The sequence below is a fragment of the Protopterus annectens genome, chromosome 8.part0 (assembly GCF_019279795.1).
Source record: "Protopterus annectens isolate FY-2018-M chromosome 8.part0, PAN1.0, whole genome shotgun sequence".
Classification (NCBI taxonomy): domain Eukaryota; kingdom Metazoa; phylum Chordata; order Ceratodontiformes; family Protopteridae; genus Protopterus; species Protopterus annectens.
This window is the reverse complement of record NC_056741.1, coordinates 638,235,738-638,258,257: the sequence shown is the minus strand read 5'-3', so window position 1 is coordinate 638,258,257 and position 22,520 is coordinate 638,235,738.

Genomic DNA, 22,520 nt, shown 5'->3' with positions numbered 1-22,520 from the left:
GTCTCCCCATTATTTTTGGCTTTGTCCAGATTTCTTGCTCTAAGAGGTAGAGAGGTATGCAAGGAGAGGGGAGAAAAAAATTGTTGGTACAGCCAAAATAATGGGTGAGCAAAGTGAGGGACAACTATTACTGTAATTCACTTAAATAAGTTCATAAAACAATCGGTTCTGCATCAACATCCATTTTATCAATAGTAAGAGGTATGAAAAGTCTTCTTTCTGGCATTATAGATTGACTATAACACTTACTACTTTACTTGGAAACAACAAAAAAAAAAAAAATAAGAAAGACATAATAAAAATAGGGTGCGAAATTGGGAATATTCTGTAGGTCTAAGGACAGTCGAGAGTTATTCACAGATCTCACCTACCTATAGATATCCAGTGGGAACTGTGGTACAATATGCATATTTCTTAAAGTCCACCAGGCAATATAAAGGTGGTATGACTAAATGCCAGGAGGCTAAACAACAAACTACATAAAGCCGTCCTGCATTTAGAATGCATTCATGGTTGTATTACTGAAATCTGGTTCTAAATTGTAGAAACCACCCCTTCTACATTAGAGTTTGTTACCCAACACACTGTTAAACCCGACATGAATGCTAGAGTTATCCATGTTTGTTAAACACCACATTACCACAAGATAGGTTCACAGAGACACACAAACAGAACTTACTGAGATTAAACTCATTCTAAATGAAACCAGGAATCAGATCATAGCACATTACAACAGCCCCCTGATGACCTCCAAAAACTATGTTCATTTCTTAAAGACATTGTATGTACCTCTGCTTGCCAAATTATCAAAGCATTTCTATTCACTCAGAATCATGTGCCTCACAACCAGTCTTCACTATTGCTTGAATAGTTTTACTGGCATCTCCAAGTTATGTACATAGTGTTGCAATACTGATCATCACTCCACATCATACTTATAACATATACCTTATGATAGCCATATATAATTGTCTCTGAACCTGCTTTACACCCTATCTCTTAACTATAATATTAACACTTGTGCCCTACAGAGTATTTTCCTTCACTTAGTTTTCTTTGAATTTCTAATTAGTAATCACTAAATCTATTTGACAAATACAGTAATACACGTCTTGAAATGATCAATGTTCATCATCTGCTAATTGTATATCGTATACTGTAATAGTTTCCTATCTTTCATATGCATGAAATCTAATTAGCAAACATATGTGTGATTGTTAATGTTTTTATATATTCCTGAATGTCCATTTAAAAATGTCTGTAATATGATGAATCTTTTCCCAGTCCCTGTTGCAAAGGTCTTTTTGATTAAACCCAGTCAGACAAACCGACAAACCAAGTAAACAAAAGCAAGACTAAATAGATAAATAACTAAAGACAAAAAAAATCTGCCATTCTGTTTATCTACCTGCCAATAAACTGGGAGAAGTACACCTCAAATGTAGGCAATGACAAAAAAAGAAATACTGTTTCATCAAAAAGAATTCCCTGGATCAAATAGTCAAAGAGACCATTCAAAGTCAAAATGTTCTTGTCCTGCTTCTTAAAAATGTGTTAGCATCATATACTATCCCATAGCGATTCCCTTCCCCAGTCAAGTCTGACCACAAATTGGTAACCTCTCTTTTAAAATTCCTAAGCTAGGTGAGGTAAGTATCACAATATTCAAAGGTTTCAAATGTACAAACTTCTTGCAATTCTATGGCAAGGTCTTTAAGTTCAAATATAGCTGTACACCCAGAAAATCAAAATAAAATCTACAGTGAATCTATAAAACCATATAAATGGGCAAGTCCCTGCCAAAATTAAGCAAAAAGGAATGGAAAGAACAAACCAGCTTGATGATCAACAGTGCTAAACAAGCAATACACTAAGAAGAAAGGCTCATCAGAATATATAGGAATAGTAAAGCCCTACAAATCAAGGTCACCATGCCACTACCAACATTCTGCAATGGTTATGCTTGACTACCTTAGGTCTTCTCTCACACAAACCATCCATCTCTTAGCTAGACAACATAATTTTCTCTTGCCATCTCCTGCCTGTCCCTAATCCTCTTTACCAGAGCATCATCTGTCCTGCACATGTGCTCAGACTACAGTAATCTGTGCTCTTTGACCTTCTCTGCAATTGGAGCTATTTGGGCTTCTCCTCTGATATCCTCATTTCTTCACTAGTTCCTCAGTGTGCACCCTACCTCCTGTTTCAGGCACTTCACATCCATTACCTCTAGCTTCCTTAACTGCTCTACCTTTATTCCCAGGTTTCTGAACTATGCAGTAATACTGGTCACACCACTATTTTGTACACCTTACTTTTCAGCTTTTTTGACATTCTTCTGTCACACGCTCCTCCAACACTCTGCCTTTTGGCTGCAGACCACCTGACTCTAGCATCAAAAGGTTATCGAGGAAGAAAAAAGCTAGCTCTGGAAGCTAAGAATAATTGCAAATCTTTCTTTATGTATCTCAGGAAGTTACAAAATATCACCCAACATTTCTCAGAACTCATTCAAAATTGTTTGACTTATACAGATTATATGGATACTGCAAATATACTGGCTAACAAATTCAATGCCAACTTCACCCCAGCGACATCTATACCAAACCCACATATTCTTAAGGAACAAAAACCACTGATTATTCCAGATGAACACTTGTTAAAAATATGTTGCCAAAAACATAAAAAATACATCCTTTATGGGACCTGAAAACATATAGGACTGCCTGCTAAACAGCATTAAGCATGCACTGGATGACATGATTTAACCTGAGCCCATCTATTTGCTTTATCCCAGAGATTTGGCAACCCCATCTCAGACCTGGGAATTACAGATCCATCAGTTTGACAAACCTCATCTGCAAGAGCACGTAATGTTTCATAACAGATACTATTAGAAACCCTAAACACTTGGAGAACTTAAACTGACAATAATAAACTATGATATAAAATATCATATATGACTTCAGTCACAATAGTCTGACTTTGCTTAGGAAAGATCATGTTAAATTAATCTGGTATATGTTTTTAAGAGGGTAATGCAAGCTGTAGCCAGTGGTCATGCTGTTCATAGAGCACATCTTGACCTTGCCAAAGTATTTGATACCATAACATATGACAACATTGCCTACAAGCTAAATGTACTCTAAAGGGATCCTTTTGTAGTCAGCTGGATGGAAAACTGGCTGAGGGATAGAACCCACACTTTGGGGGTGGCAGATGTATCCTCAGAGAGAATGACAGTAACCAGTAGGGTGCCACAGAGTTTCATGCCATGATCTCTGCTATTCAGCATATCCTTCTCTAATCTCTAAATCAAAAATCAGGAACTCTGGTTAACCAAGTTTGCCAAAATTTGTAAACTGTGTGCTACATTTCAGTCTCTTTCAGATATGCAGATAACACAAGTGACCTTAACCGAGTTACTAATTGTTGCACTGAAAATGGGATAAGATGAATCTCTAAAAAATGCAATATTATTTCATTTTGCAAGAAAGCCTCCACCAAATCTGTGGTATAGATAACACTTCACTCCAGATGAAAATGTTGCATCACTATAGTGAACTCCCTCTCCTTTGACTATCATGTTGCTGCAGTGGTCCGGAAATACACAGCTGATTTCAAAAAGCATGTCCTTTAGGTCCAAAGAAGTCATGAACCTTATATATTCTGCAGTGATAAAGCCCATCATAGAATACAATGCCCCCCTTGGGTTGCATGTTAATAAACATATAAAGGAGCTTGAGAAACCTTACAAAAAAGATCATGACTGAAGGGCCTGATATAGCAAAGGAGACTAGAGACTTTGTCCCTGCATTCAGTGTTGCACTGACTCCATGAGGGTAATCTATTCCTTGCTCTCAGGGCTAATAGGGATCTGGCAGTCCATGATCTCTAATTTCTCCACAAATGCAATAGTCTGGCTAACAACTCAAATGAGAGATAACTTCAACAAATAATGTTGGGAAGACAGATTTGTCAGACAGATACTACCCCTTCTCTGGAATAACCTTCCTCTCAATATCAAGTAATGTTACACTCTTCTTTTAAGAAGGAATTTGACTGGCTTATCACTCCTTGAAAAAGGAGGTACTGAGAGTGGGTAATGGCAATGTACATATGACCACATGGCACATAGCCCAGTCACTTTGTGCATTTCTTGTTTTTATATTATATATACATACACACACACACATATATTTATACACATATATATATATATATATATATATATATATATATATATATATATATGTAACTTAAGCATAGATGTGTGTGTGTGTGTGTGTGTGTGTGTGTGTGTATACATATATTACACACACATACACACACACACACACACACACACACACACATATATATATATATATATATATATATATATACATACACATAAAAAGACACACATACTCTCTGGAAATTAAGCATTTCTTTTATGATCTGTATTGGTGGTACAGCAATAGCATTGTTGCCTCACAGCAAGAGGTTCTCCTGTTCGATTCTCGGCTGGAGTGCCTTCTGTGTGGAGTCTGCATGTTCTCCCCGTGGTCGAGTGGCCTCCGAAAGACATGTGTGAATGGGCGTGCCTTTGCTGAAGGTTGGGCGTCGGGCTGGCAACTTGGCTCCATAAAAATCTACTGCCAATCATTAGCGTACCGGAGTTCCGCTGTGGCGACCCCTAACCGGGAAAAGCCGAAAAGACAAACCTTGGTATACTTCTAAATATGTGATGTATGCAGTCCACAAGTATTAGCATGTATATAAACAACTAATACCCCCTAAGAAATAAACCAGTAAATGCAACAGCTGCTTAGCTCTCAACCTTCCACCTCCAGAATATGGAACACTACATCTCATTATGTAGAATCAGTGGGCAAAATGCAAAACACTTACTGACAGCTTCAACTACAAAGCTAACAGCATGGTTAAAATGTGCACTTGATGCTTAAAAAGGTCTTTTGTTGAATTAGTATGATACCGTATTATTTACCATGCATATAAATAATAATAATAATAACAATGACAGCATGACACACACTTTCATTAAAGAACAATGAAGAACATGGAGTTTTTTAGATTCAAAATAAGGAACATCCATTTTTAATGAGGTACACTCATACCTCTCAACTTCTTAGAGCAAGAAATCTGGACAAAGCCATAAATAAAAGTGGTACAAAGCCCTAAAAATAGGAACAATTTTTACGTATTGCTCTGGCAAACTTAGAAAGTTGATAGAATAACATGCTTTGCATTAGCATGAATTTTCGGAAGGGTGTGAAGTCTGAAACTCAAATGTATGTCATTATTTTCTGATTTCAGTATTTAACGATTTGCCACTAATTAGACATTAAAAAACAATTTTATGAAAAATGGACCAAAAATATAAGGTAAAAATCTGGGCATTCTGTGAAAATCTATACAGTTGAGTACACTTTATTGATATGATCAGTTGTTAAAATTATGTCACTTTTGTTCTGTTACATTTTCAAATTTACAAGAAGTTTCAACAAACTTCTAAACTTATTTGCTCAAGAATTCTGGGCAAAGCCAAAATTAATGGGGGGGACAAAGTCAGAAACAATTCTACATATTGCTCTAATTTACTTAAAGTTAAGCTAACAACAGGTGTTATTTCAATGTCCATGTTAACTAAGTATGAAGTCTAATGTGTGGCATTATTGACTGAGTACAACCCTCACTTATATGATGCAAAATCAGGCACATTACACAAATTCAGGGATAGTTGAAGGTATGTACAAGTCTCAAACTCAGACTATCTATATATATATTTATACGTATATGTGTGTGTGTGTGTGTATGTATGTACACATGCATATATATATATATATATATATATATATATATATATATATATATATATATATATGAGTTCACTTTATAATTTCGAAAAACCGAAATCCCAAATTTCAGTTTTTCGAACTTATAAAGTCGAACGTTAATCACAAATCCGAATATCTCAAAGTCACAGTTATGGCTTTACGGTGACGGTGACCGGATGGTGTTTAATGTAGTGTGTATGGATTTAGGTGTGATTTAAGGTAAGTAAGTGTTTTGTTAAGGTTTTGTGTGGGAGTTTGAGTGTGTGTGAATGTGTTTGTTAGTTGTACGTGTGGGTTAGGGTAGGCAGGCGAAAGTATGGGTGTGTAAGTGTTGGATGTGTTGGTGTTTGTATATGTGTGATGTTTGTGTATATGTGAGGGGCTGCAGAATGTGTGGGTGTGAGTTTCTTTCTGTGTGTGTTTGTGCGATCTCGGAGTTGGTATATATAAGTAGGGGGGTAGTGTAGGTTTATTTGTTTGTGTTTTTGTGTGTTTTCTTTGTTGTGGTTTGGGTTGGATGATGTATGTGTTGTATGGTGTATGGTGTGTTTCTGTTCGTGATTTTGTGTTTCGTGATTGTGTAGTTTTGGGATTTAGGCCGTTCGACTTTATGGTTTCGAAAAACTGAAATTCGAGATTTCAGTTTTTCGAAATTATAAAGTGAATCCATATATACATATATATATATATATATATATATATATATATATATATATATACACACACACACACACACACACACACACACACACACACACACACGTAAACACACATGCACATACACATCTGCCTGAACAAAAAAAAGCTTAACTTTATGATAAAATGTATTGAGATAATTCAGACCTCAAAAACAATACCCAGAAATGTAGAGAGCTAACAGTAAATATCACCTACTCAGACCCAGAAAACATAGCCAATCTACTAGCGTATAAATTTAGTTCAAACCTCACCCCCCCTCCAACATTCCTAGATCTTGTACCTTTATCTTTGCAGCCCCCCACCCTCAATCTCCCAAGGACAAGTCCTCGAGGCACTATTCAAGACCAAGAACACTCCTTCTCTTGGGTCAGATGACATACCAGGATACCTACTGGCAAAAATATGAGGCAGAATCAGGGACTTTATTTAAAAAGTAATAACACTATTGACAAAAGCTCAAGCAGAACTACAACAGCCAAAGCAAGTTCAGATACAAGAGCAAAGGAGAAAGAATAAAGGAAAATGTGCACTGGGAAAGCAGACAGCAGTAGTGGAAGTGCAGGCATGAAATAAGTATATAACTCAAGACGTATAAAGCCCTTTCAATATAAACTCCAATAGGACTTTGTGAAATCTCTGAATTAAACCTATATGACATGTTTATTTCATTATTGTTCACCAGCTGCTGCCATCTGCTTCTTAAGTATTCAGTCTGGCAATTCCAGCTCAAAAAGTTAATAATCATATACGCTTTGCTTTAAAATACATTTTCTGAAACTTTAACCTATTAAAAATACTACTGTCTGCACAAAAGCAAAAGGAACTCTTACACCACAAATATATATATTTGCACCTAAATATGAACAAGGATGAGATTTGTTTTATGTGGATGGGGAGTATGTTCCAGAGCAGTGGTATTTTCTGCAAGCTATACCTGTCCCTCCAAACCATCCTGTTGAATCTGTTTCAGAGCAGAGGTATTCTCTGTGAGATATATCTGTCCCACCAAACCATTCTGTTCAATCCGTTCCAGAGCAGTGGTGTTCTCTATGCGATATACCCGTCCATCCAAACCATTCTGTTGAATCTGTTCTAAAGCACTGATATTCTCTGTGACATGTACCTGTCCCTCCAAACCATTTTACTGAATCTGTTCCAGAGCAGTGATAGTCTCTGTGAGATATACCTGTCCCTCCAAACCATTCTGTTGATATTGCATAAGAAGTTTAGAGCCCTAGACTGAGTACTTCTGATGATATTTGACTTTATGAGATGCAGTAGGTCAGTCAGTACTGGGTTGCAGCATGCCCTGAATGCCAGATAGAGATTATCTCTTAGCAGTCTGGAGGATACAGATTATAATTTGTTTAGGCCAACCCCCATCAGTACTGAGTCACAGGATGCCTTATACGCCAGATACAGGTCACCTCTTAGCAGTCTGCAGGATAGAGAGTATAATTTGCTTAGGCCTTGCATCCTTTTAGTAAGGTATCTCTGTGGGCATTTCAGTTGTTGCATGTGTGTCTGGACAGATACAGGCCAAAGTGGGCATTATACTCAATGACTGGCCTATTAAGGGCAAAGTAAAGGGGGATAATGACATTCATAGTTCTTGACACAATCCCCTTGTTTTTAAGCTATGCAATATAAAAGGACTTTCTTATGACAAGAGGCACATGTTGGTCAAACGTTATGTCACTGTCCACATAGGTTCCCAAATCCTGAACAACTGCATCAACTCTTTGGAATGTATTCTCAATGTGGTAGCTCCCTGGGGAAGATGACTTACAATAATGCATTTTTGGTATTTAGTTTTAGTCCTGATTTTGGCATCACTTATTTATTTGGAACAAACCTTCCTGTAGGATGGCTAAGTTATTTGGAGATTCAATGACTTCTCCTAGCTTGCAAAAATCTGCAGATTTAGTCAGCCAGAGCCCTTTGGTATTGGCTTTTACTTTAGAGAAATGGATGTTAAACAGTTCTCAGCACTGAACCCTGGGGGACTTCATTGGTGGCTGTTCTTATTGTAGAGGTAGCTTCCACTATTTTGATCTCCTGCATCCTGTGAGTCAGTTGGCAATTCAGCGGGTGACATTTGGGTATATTCCCAGTTTATTTAGACTTTCTACTATGCCTGAGTGAGGAATTGTATCAAAAGCTTTGGCCTATTTAACCTTTCTACTATGCCTGAGTGAGGGATTGTGTCAAAAGCTTTGGCCAGGTTGAGGTACGCAGTGCATACCATTTTACCTTCATCCTTAGATTTACTGAACTTTTCAAAAATGTCCACTAGGCTGAGTAAGCATGACCTTCCCTTGACAAATGCAAACTGAATTTAAATACAAACTACTCCAAAAGACAGCAGTAACGTGTGGTATGTGACATCGTGTGTTTGTCATATCTACCCTCCAAACTACCTTTGCTACCAGTGCTGCCATATGTGTCAGGTCATCCTTTTACAAAGGTGTGTATCCAAAACTTAAAGAATTAAACACCAACTTTTAAAATGTTGCCCTCCACCACCTATAAAAGGAGTGCTGTCATAACTTTTGGAATTGCACATCAACATCCAAAATGCTGCCAACCATCATGAGCAACCAGTGGACTGTCTAGTGCATGAGATTACTGTACTGTTAATCTTCAATATAACCATAGAAGCATAGCTGGCTCAACCAGCACCCCACTCCCTCAGCTCTTTAAGACATACCACTCAACCTGTTATTGCAAGAAATCTAAAAAATAATAGGGAGACAAAAAATAGGGACAAATTTTAAGCATTGCTCTTGTAAACCTAAAAAGTAGCAAGAATAACAGGATTTGTATTCTCTTGCATTTTCAAGGATATGAAGTCTAAAACTCAAATGTATGTCATTATTTAGTGACTTCAATCCTGACTGATTCGCCAAAAAACCACAAATTTCAACAGGAACACTCAAAAAAATATGAGGCAAAAATCTGGGCATTCTGTAAAACTCTAGACAATTGAGAGATATGCTTCAAGAGCAAAAAAAAAATAAAAAAAAACATGTTATTGTATTAAGACTATCAGTGATCAGCTTATTACAAATCCATGGCTCCAAGCTTTTACATTAAAGAACAAATACAAAGCAAACAAAATAAATAAATAAATGGCCCTTCCTTTGATCCAGGTGGCCTGATACACAACACCCCCAAGCCTCCTGCCTAGTTATTCAGTTCCGGTTTCTGTGCCCTGCCCCCGATCTTCATCTCTTGCATTCAAATTTGAGCACTGTACTCTCCATGTGTGATCTAAACTGTAGTGAACAGTTACAGTTTAAAAGTTCAAAAATAAATAAATTACTTTCTTTTTACCTAAAACCTGAACTCTTGACATGCTCAGGTTTTACTTAAAATCTGAAAGAGATATATTTGTTTTAACTTTTAAACTATAGCAAACTGTTTGCTACAATGTAGCATGAAGTTGCTACAGTTTACACCATACAAGGAGCACTAAAGCATTCAGGTTTGACCGCAATGCAATACTGGCTTCTAAAAGTTGGTATTGCATTAGAGATTGAGATCAGCTGATTATATCCACCCCCAACACTTTGCGACCGGGGTAGTTGTCCCTCTCACTCCAACCTAGCTATGCTGGCACTCCTATTTTATGAGATGCATTTTTCAGAAAGAAATGCATCATATATAAAATATTACATGGACAAAACTTAAAACAACAACTGAAATCCTTGGTGATTTATTACAGCACCATCAATTTTACAAGGGACAGGCAGAAATATGAAGCAAAGCCATGGATGTCTTAGAATTGCAAACACACCAATAAAATGCAGAACATAAAGAAAGTCACACAAGAAATGTAAACAGGCCCAGAAAACCAACACTCGGGAAGGAGACTGAAGCAGCAGACCTTACGTGAAATAAATATATCAGACAGGATTTAATGAGCACTGAAGTCCTAAACTCTAAATGGACTTCATTCACTCAATAAATCCTGTGTGATAAATATATTTCATGTATGTCTGTAAGCTGTTGAAACTGATACTCTTTGCTTCCCTGGTGTTCAAATAGACAACATGAATTGCATGGCATATACTTTGAAATGGACTGCTCAAACAACAATTTATGAAGCTTTATGTTCACTTACATCTTTTGAGTCTTGCATCATAATCTGAATAGCAAATGACACTGTTTTGATTGCATGGACGCCTATTCCTAAACACTCCAGTTAAGTTATGAAAAATATTCATCACAAAAATGGGAACACAGCACTTGCTTCATGAAAAAAAAAATTACTTGCAAGGTAGGTCCATGACAGCGCAGTATATATCGACTTTCCCTCAGCAAAACAAAGATATCCAGCAGCATACCATTAAAAGGGAGGTTCCTGATCCTGGTGAAATTGTGTTTTTCATGTATTAGGAAAGCAAGTGAAGAGTAGAATTGTATGCAAATATTAGAAGAGGGCATGCTTAATTGCAGAGAGGGCATTTCCTGAGCAAAAAGAGGAGGACATGTTCTACTATATAGTGCTGGCAAAATGATGGGCAACTTGTCAGAAAATTCAGCAAGTGTGAAAGTAATGTTTTAAGAAGTATGGCTAGCTGTACCACTAGCAATTCTATGGGAATCACCAGAATTGAGAAAATAAATGCTTCTCCTTGCCAAAAATAATTATTTTGAATACTGGGATCAACGGGTGGGGAAAAATGTGAGATTAGGTTGCATAATTGCTTCTCCCTGGAGTTGTCCTTTAACTATCTGTTCTGATTTCTAAAAAGGAAGTAAACAGACCTATCTGACATGTTGCCCACAGCTAAATTAATTCCTGGAAGTCTGTTGAGAGTAGATTCCATTTGAGAGGGACCGTTCTGAACTTGCTCAGCCTGCCTGCTAAAAATTTTGCTCTGACAGAATGTATGAAGCCTGAAGAATCAAATGAGCTGAATTGTTACCTCCCAGGCAACCACATTAAGTCTGCAAATAGGGAAAGATAAGTACACAACTGATAGATTAAATACCAACAAGAAAGTGGTGTTGGCTGTGATATCTTAGAGGTGCAGGAAAAGAGATGGAGTGAGGCTTTTACAACACTGATTACCGCAAATGTATCTTTTTAACATTTATGTGCTTTTGTCTGCCGTGTTTGCTCCACAGACCTTACATATTCACCTCTTTTGATACAGCACCCAATACATTCTGAAGCAACAGATGTGACAGACTTAACCAGATGATGAAAGGGGAAGGGAAGATCTAGGTTTATAGATGCTTCTCCACCCATCAAGTAACTCCCTTTTGACAAACCCCAGCATAGCGATCCAAAAGAAAAATAATGTAGATGCTGTTTCCAGACTAATCTAAGATACCACTGATTATATTCTCATGTGAAGTCTGGCTAAGGATATCATGATAAACACAGAATCATGTCACCAAAAAGCCTGAAAACTTTCCAGGCAGATGTTGGAGACTGGTTGGAAAAGCTCAGGAAGGATTATTTTTTCCAGCTCTTATTTTCCAAAGGAAGTAAAACCCTTCTAGAAATGGATTCAGAAGGCATCCCCAAAAAATTATTCATAGGTGTGTACTAGGCTAATGACCCTGGAGCCTTTACAAGCCTAGCCCATAGGATTACCCTGGCATCGTGCCATCCAACCTTAGTTCCTAGTACTTCTGTCGAGTAGAGCCACTGGAGTGATCCTCGGGGTGAATTTTCTATTTCCCATCCACTCATCAAGATTACTCTTGAAGAGGGCCAGTGAGGTGCTCTGCTTGACATGTATGGGAAGTCTATTCCATAGCATGGGCAGTCTCTGCGTTATGAACCTGTCCCTCCAGCATATTCTGTTGATTGTGATAATGAGGTTGAGGTCTTTGGAGCATGTGGTGTGGAGGGATTGGGATTTCTTTAGATGTAGCATTTCTAACAGAGCTGGGTCAGACATGGCTTTGTAAGTCAAGCAGAGATCGTCTCTAAGTAGGCGATATGAGACAGAGAATAGTTGGAGTTTTTTGAGTCTGTCCATATAGGACAAGTGTTTAAGGCCTATGATCCTCTTTATGAGGTACTTTTGCGGCCTCTCTAGTTGTTGCAGGTGTCTAGTGAGGTACATGCCAAATGGGGCATTGTACTTGATGAGTGGCCTAATGAGGGAAGAGTAGAGGGAGACAATGACCTCTTTCTTCCTGGATGCAAAACCCTTAGTAATGAGATGTGCCACATAGAAGGACTTTCTGACCACAGTGGCAACGTGGTGGTCAAAAGAGAGGTTGCTGTCAACCTGTGTTCCCAGATCTCTTATAACGCCTTCTGTGTTCAGTGGACTACCATCAATGTGGCAATTCAAGGGAACCGGGTTTTTCCCAAAGGGGATGAAGACACATTTTTTGGCATTGAGCTTAAGGCCATGTTCTGACACCAGTCGTTGGTCTCATTGAGGCCTTTCTGTAGGATGTCAACATCACCTGGGGAGTTAATAATAGCTCCTAACTTGCAATCATCTGCGAACTTTGAAAGCCAGAGTCCCTTCGTGTTGACCTGGATTTCAGAGAAGTAGATACCAAACAGGAGAGGACCCAGGACCGAACCCAGTGGAACTCCACTCGTGACTGGTCAGCAGTCTGACTGGGAGTCAGCTACTTTCACACTGTGGGTTCTATCTGTGAGCCAGTTTGCAACCCACCTAGTGATATATGGGTTGATGCCTCGCTTAGTAAGTTTTTCTATGATTCCTGAGTGGGGAATGGTATCAAAGGCCTTGGCTAGATCGAGGTAGGCTGTATGAACCACCTTACCTTCATCCACAGCTCTGGTGACTGACTCAAAGAAGTTGACCAAGTTGAGCAGGCATGATCTACCCTTCACAAAGCCAAACTGTGTAGGATCTAGAGTTTGGAGATTCCCTATATCCTTGTTTATTAGGTCCATGATGATGTGTTCCATAGCTTTGCATAACAGACTCGTCAGGCTAATGGGGCGATAGTTCCCGGGGTATGCAGTTGCTCCTCCTTTGTGGAGAGGGATGACTGTAGCAGTGCAGCATTCAGTAGGGACAACGTCTGAGGTGAGGCTGTGATTGAACAGGGCACACAGGGGAGGTGCCAGTTCACTCTGTAGTTCATGTAGAACACAGCCAGGGATATTGTCAGGTCCCATAGAAGCTGCATTCTTGGCCTTGGACAGTGCTGTTTTAACCTGTGCAGCAGTAATACTGGGTGCCTGGCAATCTACTGGTGTTGTGATTGGTTCTTTGGGGGGGGGAGGGGTAAAGTTAGCACTGACTCTGCCCGCCAGTATATTTGCAATATCTGTTGGCTCGGTATAGGTGGTACAATTGTGCAGTAGCTCAGATCAAATCTGCGTATTGCCATGGAGATTCTTTACATAACTATAGAAGACCTTGTGGTTGTCTTTACTATCTGCTGCAATTCTGCTTTCATAGCTAGCTTTAGATGATTTGATGAGGGATCTCAACCTTTTGTTGAGGCTGATAAGGGAGTTTTTCTGGTCTTGGGAACTCACCTTATTCCACATCAGTTTCCTCCTTCCATTGTAGAGTTTGTTTATGGCAGGGGACCACCAGATTTGGCTTCCTTTTTTGAGGAGAGCATCTTAGTTCTATTGGGTATGGTGAGATCCACGCATTTGTGTACGTGTTCATACAGTGCATTGGTGCATGATTTGGCGGTCATGCAACTATTCTCCATTTGCATGGGTGCCATGAAGTTAGCCACTTCTGTTTTTAGGAGTCCAAAGTTAGCTTTGAAGAAGTTTTTCATGGTGGTTACTTTTGGAGGGGTGGGAGGGTTGTGGATTTCCAAGGTGATTAGCTTGTGATCAGATCTAACCAGGGAGAAGTTACAGCACAAATGTCAATGTTCTCCATTTTAAGGAGTACTTCAAGCGAGTGCATTTTGAGATTTAGACTTCTAGCTTTGAGCAGCATGACCCTCAAATTGCATTTGTTTGTAGCTGTTACAGTGGTAATTTGGTCTTTGGAACACTGCCTAAAAAAAGACATTATGGGGTGGAAAGAGCCTTGGCCAGTATCCGGAAGCCCAGGGGTGACAGATGCAGGCCATCTCTGGCAAAGCATTGAGGTCTGTAAATCATGTCATCCCAGACAGACAGATACTGGATCCCCTTAGAATGACACCAGAAACTTAGCCAATTGCTAAAATCAACCATTTTCTGCTTGTACTGTGGTATCATTCTGGGTGATGGTAGGATGTTGCTCAGGGCTAGGGTCATACCCGCCTGGGCTACATAATCCGAGAGCTCCTCCCAGGGAGGTATGTCTCAGGTCATTCACACCCACATGTACAATGACAGAGTCATATTTCTGCCTGTTGTTGAGGAACCTGAGTGTGTGCATTATGTGGTGGATCCTGGTGCCTGACAGGCAGCTGACTGTTACTTTCTCCTTATTCAACCTAGTGAGTGGGACATCAGTGTGCCTCACTATCGAGTCACCTATGACTAGTGTGTTGGGCATGCTGTTTTGCCTCAGGGATTTTGGTTGAGTCGCACACTGTTTAGGAGAGTTATGTGTCTCATGATTAGTGTTGTGTTGTGGTGGTTGAGTGCATTTCTGTCTTGGAGGTCTCTACTGTTTGGTTAGATTTTTATTGAGAGCCTCCATGAAGGTGGGTGTGTGGTTTGTGTTTTTATGACAGACGCAGGCCATCTCTGGCAAAGCATTGAGGTCTGTAAATCATGTCATCCCAGATAGACAGATACTGGATCCCCTTAGAATGACACCAGAAACTTAGCCAATTGCTAAAATCAACCATTTTCTGCTTGTACTGTGGTATCATTCTGGGTGATGGTAGGATGTTGCAATGCTGGTGTGTGTTCTGGAGTGCTATGTGTTCCATGTGGTGTGGTGCACCTATTCCGGTCTTGGCTGGAGAGTGTGTGGCTTCCAATTTGGATATATAAGTGCATCTCTCACAAGTGTGAGTGTTGAGGGGTAAGAGGAGAGGGTTGTCAGTGTACATGAGGCAGTTGCTACATTGCCTCAGGATGCCCAAGTGCACCAGGTTAATAGGAGAAAGCACAGGGAACTGAACTTTAGACATGCCTGGAGGGGTGGGCATTAATATGTACTGGAGCTGTTTCCTTGTATAACATTTAGTGCTGGTAGCACTTTTGTGTACTACAATAATTGCTACAAGAAGTCTTGTAAAGTGCTAAACTAATAAGCTAGTTAAAGTTCTGGAGAGGAGAGAACTAGCAGATCTAAGGGACAAATTGAAGAGCAGACTTTGGCACTGCTCAGAAGCTTTCAAACAGTCCTGGATACAGCAAATTTGTATCTGAACTTGATTAGGTACAGGAAAGGTGAGAAACAAGCGCAGATGTGGGCTTTTAAACCAGAAAGTTGAAAGAGATGGAAAAACTGCCCAAATGGTCAATAAACTACAATTTCTGGGCCAAAAAAACACTCTTCTTGTGGTAGAAAGGCTACCTAGAACTTACCACTCCCACTGACAAGCTAGAAGGCTTCCCTCCAACACAGAAAGGCTTGAGGGGCTCAGAAGCTTACAAACAGTCCTGGATACAGCAAATCTGTACCTGGACTAGACTAGTTACAGGAAAGGTGGGGAACAAACGCAAATGCAGGCTTTTAAACCAGAAAGTTGAAAGAGATGGAAAAAACTGCCCAAATGGCCAATAAATTACAATTTCTGGCCCAGAAACCACTCCTCTTGTGGTAGATAGGCTACCTAGTGCTTACCACTCCCACTGATAAGCTAGAAGGCTTCCCTCCAACACAGAAAGGCATGTGAAAAGGAATGAGGGATGAGTACTCTAGGATCACTTGACACTTCAAACAAAGAAGGGATTTCTTGACTGATGTCTGAGGATCTTAACAACTGCAGAAAGGGGCTCCAGATAAGGCGATTGTCCAAATATGCACAGAAATGAATGCCTTGAGGTCTGCAGTACGTAATCACTGCAGCAAAACATTTAGCAAATACTTTTGGTGCAATAAGCAGAACAAACATTAACACACAGCTTGGACAACTAAGCCAGATAGCAAAAGTCTTGCAAATGATATCAGAATTCCTTACAAAAATTAAAGTAATTATAAGCATCTTAGAACTAGTCGGTATCATCATTATCACCAATCCTTTTTCCCATTTTGTACCGGGGTCTCACATCAACAATGACTACATCACCTACTGGCAATTGTCACACCTTTGGGTGGCTAGCCCTGTTGTTACCATGAAACTGAAGAGATGGATGAGAGGTAACAAAGTTTGCAGGAATTACACCTTGAACTTGGGAACCTTGGTAAAAAGCTTGAGAATAGATAGGACTATGATTGAACATCAACTTCTATTTTTCAACTGGCACCGGAAGAAATTATAAGTTATGTACTCACCATAACTTGGCATCTGTGCTGTCTATTTTCATTCTTCCTCACAAATGGGTTCCAATCCGATCCTTGGATCCAACTTAGCCACATACACTAGACTTTGGATCCAGCTCTCAAGCTCCTCCCTCTACCCATAATGCCATAGCCCATCCCCATTATCTCAGATCGAGTTTGCTGCTTAATTTCCCAATTGTCTAAGAAGATAAAAACAGAAAGAAAAGACAGGGCTCAAACCTGGAACAGTTTGGTTCCAAACCAGTCTAACAGGAACTTCCAGGAGCAAAAGGGATGGGGGGTGGATGGGGGGGGAGGTGAGGAAGAATGAAAATGGACAACACAGATGCCAAGTTATGGTGAGTACATAACTTATAAATCTGATGTTGTCCTTTTCATTCTTCCTCACAAATGGGACAGAGTTCCCAACTATGTAGCCGTTGGGAGGCCCTCATGGAAGGACATGCTGGAGCACTGCTGAACCAAAAGAAGCTCAACTTCTGGATATGATGTCCAACTTGTAATGCATAACAAAATTATGAGTCTTTGACCAAGTAGCTGCAGCACAAATGTCATCAACAGAGGTCCTTGACCAAAAACTGTTGAAGCAGCCATGGACCAAGTTGAATGAGCTCAAGGAGGTCTTGGCAAATTTAGTCATTTTTGAGAATAAACTAGTGAAATGCAATCAGTAATCCATTTGACTAGAGTAACTTTAGATACTGATAAAACAAATGTGAGCACCAAAAACACCAAAGCAAGCTTTCCACTGCTTAGAAACAACCAACGGATGTACTGGATAAACAATTTTATTGTTCAACACCAACTGTTTTTAAAACCTTTGCTTTTCAGCACAAAACTGACTCCTGGTAGAGCACAAGTACAGACATAAACCAAGCAGGTTAAATCGCTTTGCTTTTCAGCACAATACTGTCTCTTGGTAGAGCGCAAATACGTGAAAATGTCCACACAGTTTAAATTTGCTTTTCAGCACAGAACTGACTCCTGGTAGAGCACAAGTACAAAATTAATCCAAGCAGTTTGAATCACTTTGCTATTCAGCACAATACTGTCTCTTGGTAGAGCGCAAATACATGAATAAAACCGAACAGTTTAAAACTTTCCAGCACAATACTGTCTCTTGGTAGAGCACAAATACGTAAATAAATCAAAACAGTTTAAATCAAGCGCTTTCGCTTGGTCTCATTGCCAAGCTTTTTCAAGATCAAAAAGCAATGGATTTCTAACATCTTTTATAGGGTCAATTAACCATCATGTGATAGCTTAATTAATTAAGTATTAAAGTTACACAAAACATTTAAAACGAGCAGTAATCAGTGTACTTGCCACTGCTGTAGATATACCAGTATTACTCCGTAAAATGAAAAACCTTAAAAAAAATATAAGTTCACTTAACTGTACTTATCACTATATTTACATTCAAATGATTTAATGTTAAAAAAGTGTATAAAAAATATATATATAAAAATGTATAATAAATATATATAGAACTATATGAATGTACACCAAGTTTATAAAACAATGCCCAACAAATCATGTATTTAATTATTTAATTATGGGGCTATATATAATAGTTTTAAAAATGTTTAAATAAATTGATTGTTGAATGAATTAATTTTAAAAGGAAATCGAAGCAGTTTAAAATTGTATTATTTTAAAATTTATGCTTATTTTAAAAAACACACTAAATATGAATTTGCAAATATTAAATTATTATATGGCTTAAAAAAGTAACTTGCAATCATAAATTATTATAAAATTTTATGTAAAGCTTTTATGTACAACTATTAAAACACTATACTAGAAACAGATTAATACACATTTGATTACATCTTAATTCATGACAATGTCTCCTTGATATATACATCACAATCTGGCCATTCTTAGCTTAAGAGCACTTTTAATGTTTACACTATCATTTAGACCGGGACTTGTGGCAGCATCCAATTTAAGTTGCCACAACAATTCCTTGTATTCCAAACACGTTTCCCAGTCTCCCCCTCTACTATCCACTTGCACCTGTTCTAACACTATGAATTTTATGGACATTTCAGGACAACGTAATAGGTGTTTGTAAAAGGCATTTGTGTCTTTTTTCTTTGAAACCTCATACATGTGTTTATAAATCCTCTTTCTCAGAGACCTTTCTGTTTTACCTATATAGAAACTGTGGCACTTGGTACAATAACCTAAGTAAACAATCCCTTGTGTTGCACAGTTTGTGTGAATACTGGCTTTGAAACAAAAACTCCTAGATGGAATAAATAAGGAATCACTATTTATAATATGTGCACATTGTTTACAGCTTCCACATTTGTAAGTGCCTTTTTTCAACTTCCTATTGTTACTAGTTCTTTCTTGCTGTTGAAATTTCTCAAACAATTCCTTTATGTTCGTGTCCCTACGTCTTGTGAATTTTGGATGCTTCGGGATATGTTTACATAATTCTTCGTGTCCAGTTAAAACCGGCCAAAATTTATTAATCACCCCTTCAATTTGCTGTGAATCAGTTGAGTAGGTGTGAATGTAACTGTTAGTAAATACTGTTGTATTACTCACACTAGAATTCACTACATTACTCTGGCCTAGACCTAATAAAGGAGGAAATTTTTGCTCTCTATGCTCAATAACGTCTTTGCTTAATGTGTCTATCAAGTCTTCTGGATACCCCCTCTCCAAAAACATGTTTTTTATTGTCACCATTTCTTCAATAAAGAATTCTAGGGTACTGGACAGCCTTGAAGCTCTTACCATTTGCCCCTTAACTATACCCTTCTTTTGCTAGAAAGGGTGACCACTTGTATAATGTAAATAAGTATTGGAAAAAGTGGGTTTCCTAAACAATTTGGATGTGAACCTGTTGTTGACACAGTCTTTAGAAATTGTAACGTCCAGATAATTCATTTTTTCTTCACTTAAATTGTACGTAAATGACAGGAAATTGGTTGTGGAATTAATGTATTCAAAAAATTCCATAATTTGTGTCTCAGTGCCTGTCCATAAAATACTTATGTCATCCAAAAACCTTGTGTAATGCTTAATGCATTCTTTCCATTCAGTTGAGAAGATGAATTCCTGTTCCCATTTATGTAATATTATATTGGCATACATGGAGGCACAAGGTGCTCCCATTGCCACCCCCTTCCTTTGTCTATAAATTTCTCCATTAAAAAACATGAAATTATTCTTTAAAATAATCTCCATGAATTCCACTAGTAGATTGATAGTATTAGTTGACAAATTTGATTCTCTAACTAGTGTATCATTAAACCATTCCAGTCCTTGTTCATGGGGAATGCTCGGGAATAGGTCTACGACATCAATGGTAATTAATAACAGATCCACTTGAAATAGTTCTCTCTGAATACTTCTTAGGAAATCCCAAGAATCTTTACATATATATTGCAGTGTAGTAGCAAAACTTTTCAATTTGTAATCAACAAATTTACCTATGGGCTCCAAAACACCTCCTTTTCCTGAGACAATGGGCCTGAATTTTAATGGTTCTAGGCCTTTATGTGTCTTTGGAATTCCAAAAATTATTGGGATTTTAGGTTTGCTGACATTTAAATAATTATAAAGTTCTTCGTTGATGAACCCTTGTAATAAATGATCCATTAAAGTGTATTTAATTTTAGAGTAAGCCAGATTTACTTCATTTCTAGAAACTAGTTCATATTTTTCAGAGTTTTGCAATAAATCAAACATGTACATTTCATAATCTTGTGTATACATCAAGACTAACCCCCCCCCCTTGTCTGGTTTCATGGTCCTACACTTTTCTTTTCTTAAAAACTGTATTAGTGATATTTCTTCAGCCTTCATGTTCACCGGTACTCTTTCTACTCTTTTACTAACAATCTTTCTTATCTCTATAGTGGCCATCTCTTCGTATATCTTTAAGCATGGGTGGGTTGGGGGATTAAAAGTACTGGCTCTTGCTAGTGTGTTTCTATTGTGGGGCTGTCCATTGAAACTTAAAATTAAATTCATCTGTCTTACAAATAATTTTAGGTCTACTAGAGCTTTTGACAATTCAGTTGGATAGGCAGGGATAAAATGTAGTCCTTTTGTGAATAAATCAAAATATTCATTTTTGATTTCTACTTCTGTAAAATTATATATCATAAAATTTTTGTGTTTAACTAGATCATATTTTTAACCTCTTCATTCTCGTGTGAATTTGTCACTCCCTGACCATCATCAATTAAAGAGCTGATGTTAATACCATCTAAATCTAAGTTTTCCTCCAGTTCTGTTGCTGATAATTCTCCCCCCTCCCCATAAACCTGTCCTGGGGAAAGTGAAAATCCTGGTGTGTATTTTTCCTACTTTTTTCTGCTAATCTTTCACTCCTTCTTAATGGTTCAGTGGCCGGTTCTGTATAGTCCTTTCTATATACCTATAACTTTAGATACTGCCTGACCTAGACGATTAGGGGAAAAGGATATGAAAAACTGATGACTTTCTTAATTGTTTTGTTCTGTGAAGATAAAAATGTAGCTGTCTGTGCACATCGAGGAGATGAAGCATGCATTCTCCTTTATTAAGTTTGGGGGAAAAAAAATGGTAACTGAATGGACTGATTAATGTTATTTTCAGACACCACTTTAGGAAGAAAGGAAGGGTTAGTCCATAGAGAAACCCTGTCTTTGTGAAAAAACTATGTAAAGAAACTTAGCTGAAAGAGCTTGGAGTTCAGAAATCCTTTTTGCTGAAGTTACAGCTACCAAAAAGACAGTTTTCTATGAAAGAAATTTCAGATCATATTTGTCAAATGATTCAAAGGGTTCCGAGTTAATCCTGGAAGAACCACAGTAAGGTCCCAAAGAGGGGAAGGGTCTCTTATTGGGAGTCTGAGAAGAAAAATGCCCTTCATAAATGCTTTACACAATCTGGAAAAGGCCAGAGAAGTCGATTTATTTCCTGAATGAAAATTCAAGATTGCTGCCAACTGAAGTTTAATTGTTGAAAATCTTGCCACTTCTTTAAAAAGAGATGTTAGAAAAAGAAGAATGGCTGAAGTTGTGGCTGAAAAAGGGTTGATATTCTGGCTAGAAGCCCAAATAGAAAATCTCTTCCACTTGCCTCAATAGACTTTTTTTGATAGCAGCTTTCTGGGAGGCCAAAATAATATTGTGAACTGGGAAAGAAAGCCTGGACTGTCTAACTATTACTGGAAGTGGAGAAACCATCTGGTTAATTTGAGGGCATGGATACTGGGATATTGAATTGCTGACAGATGGGATAGGAAATCCTCAGCAGGCTCCAGTATCCATGGCATATATTGCAAGTGAGACCGTAGGAAGGGGAACCATACTTGCCAAGGCCAGAAAGGGGCAATGAGGGTGATCGTGGTCTTCAGCCTGTTTGCTTTCTGTAAGAATTTTGAAATCAGTGGAAGAGGATGGTAGGCATAAAGGACACCAGGAGGCCAATCATGAATCAGGGCATCTCTCGATGACTTCCCTTGATGGAGGATCAGAGCGAAGTACTTGCTGCACTCATTGTTGGGAGGGGTGGCAAAAAGGTCACAGCAAGGTTGGGCACCAATACCTGAAAATCATATTCACTACCAGTTGCTTGAAAGACCACTTATGAGACA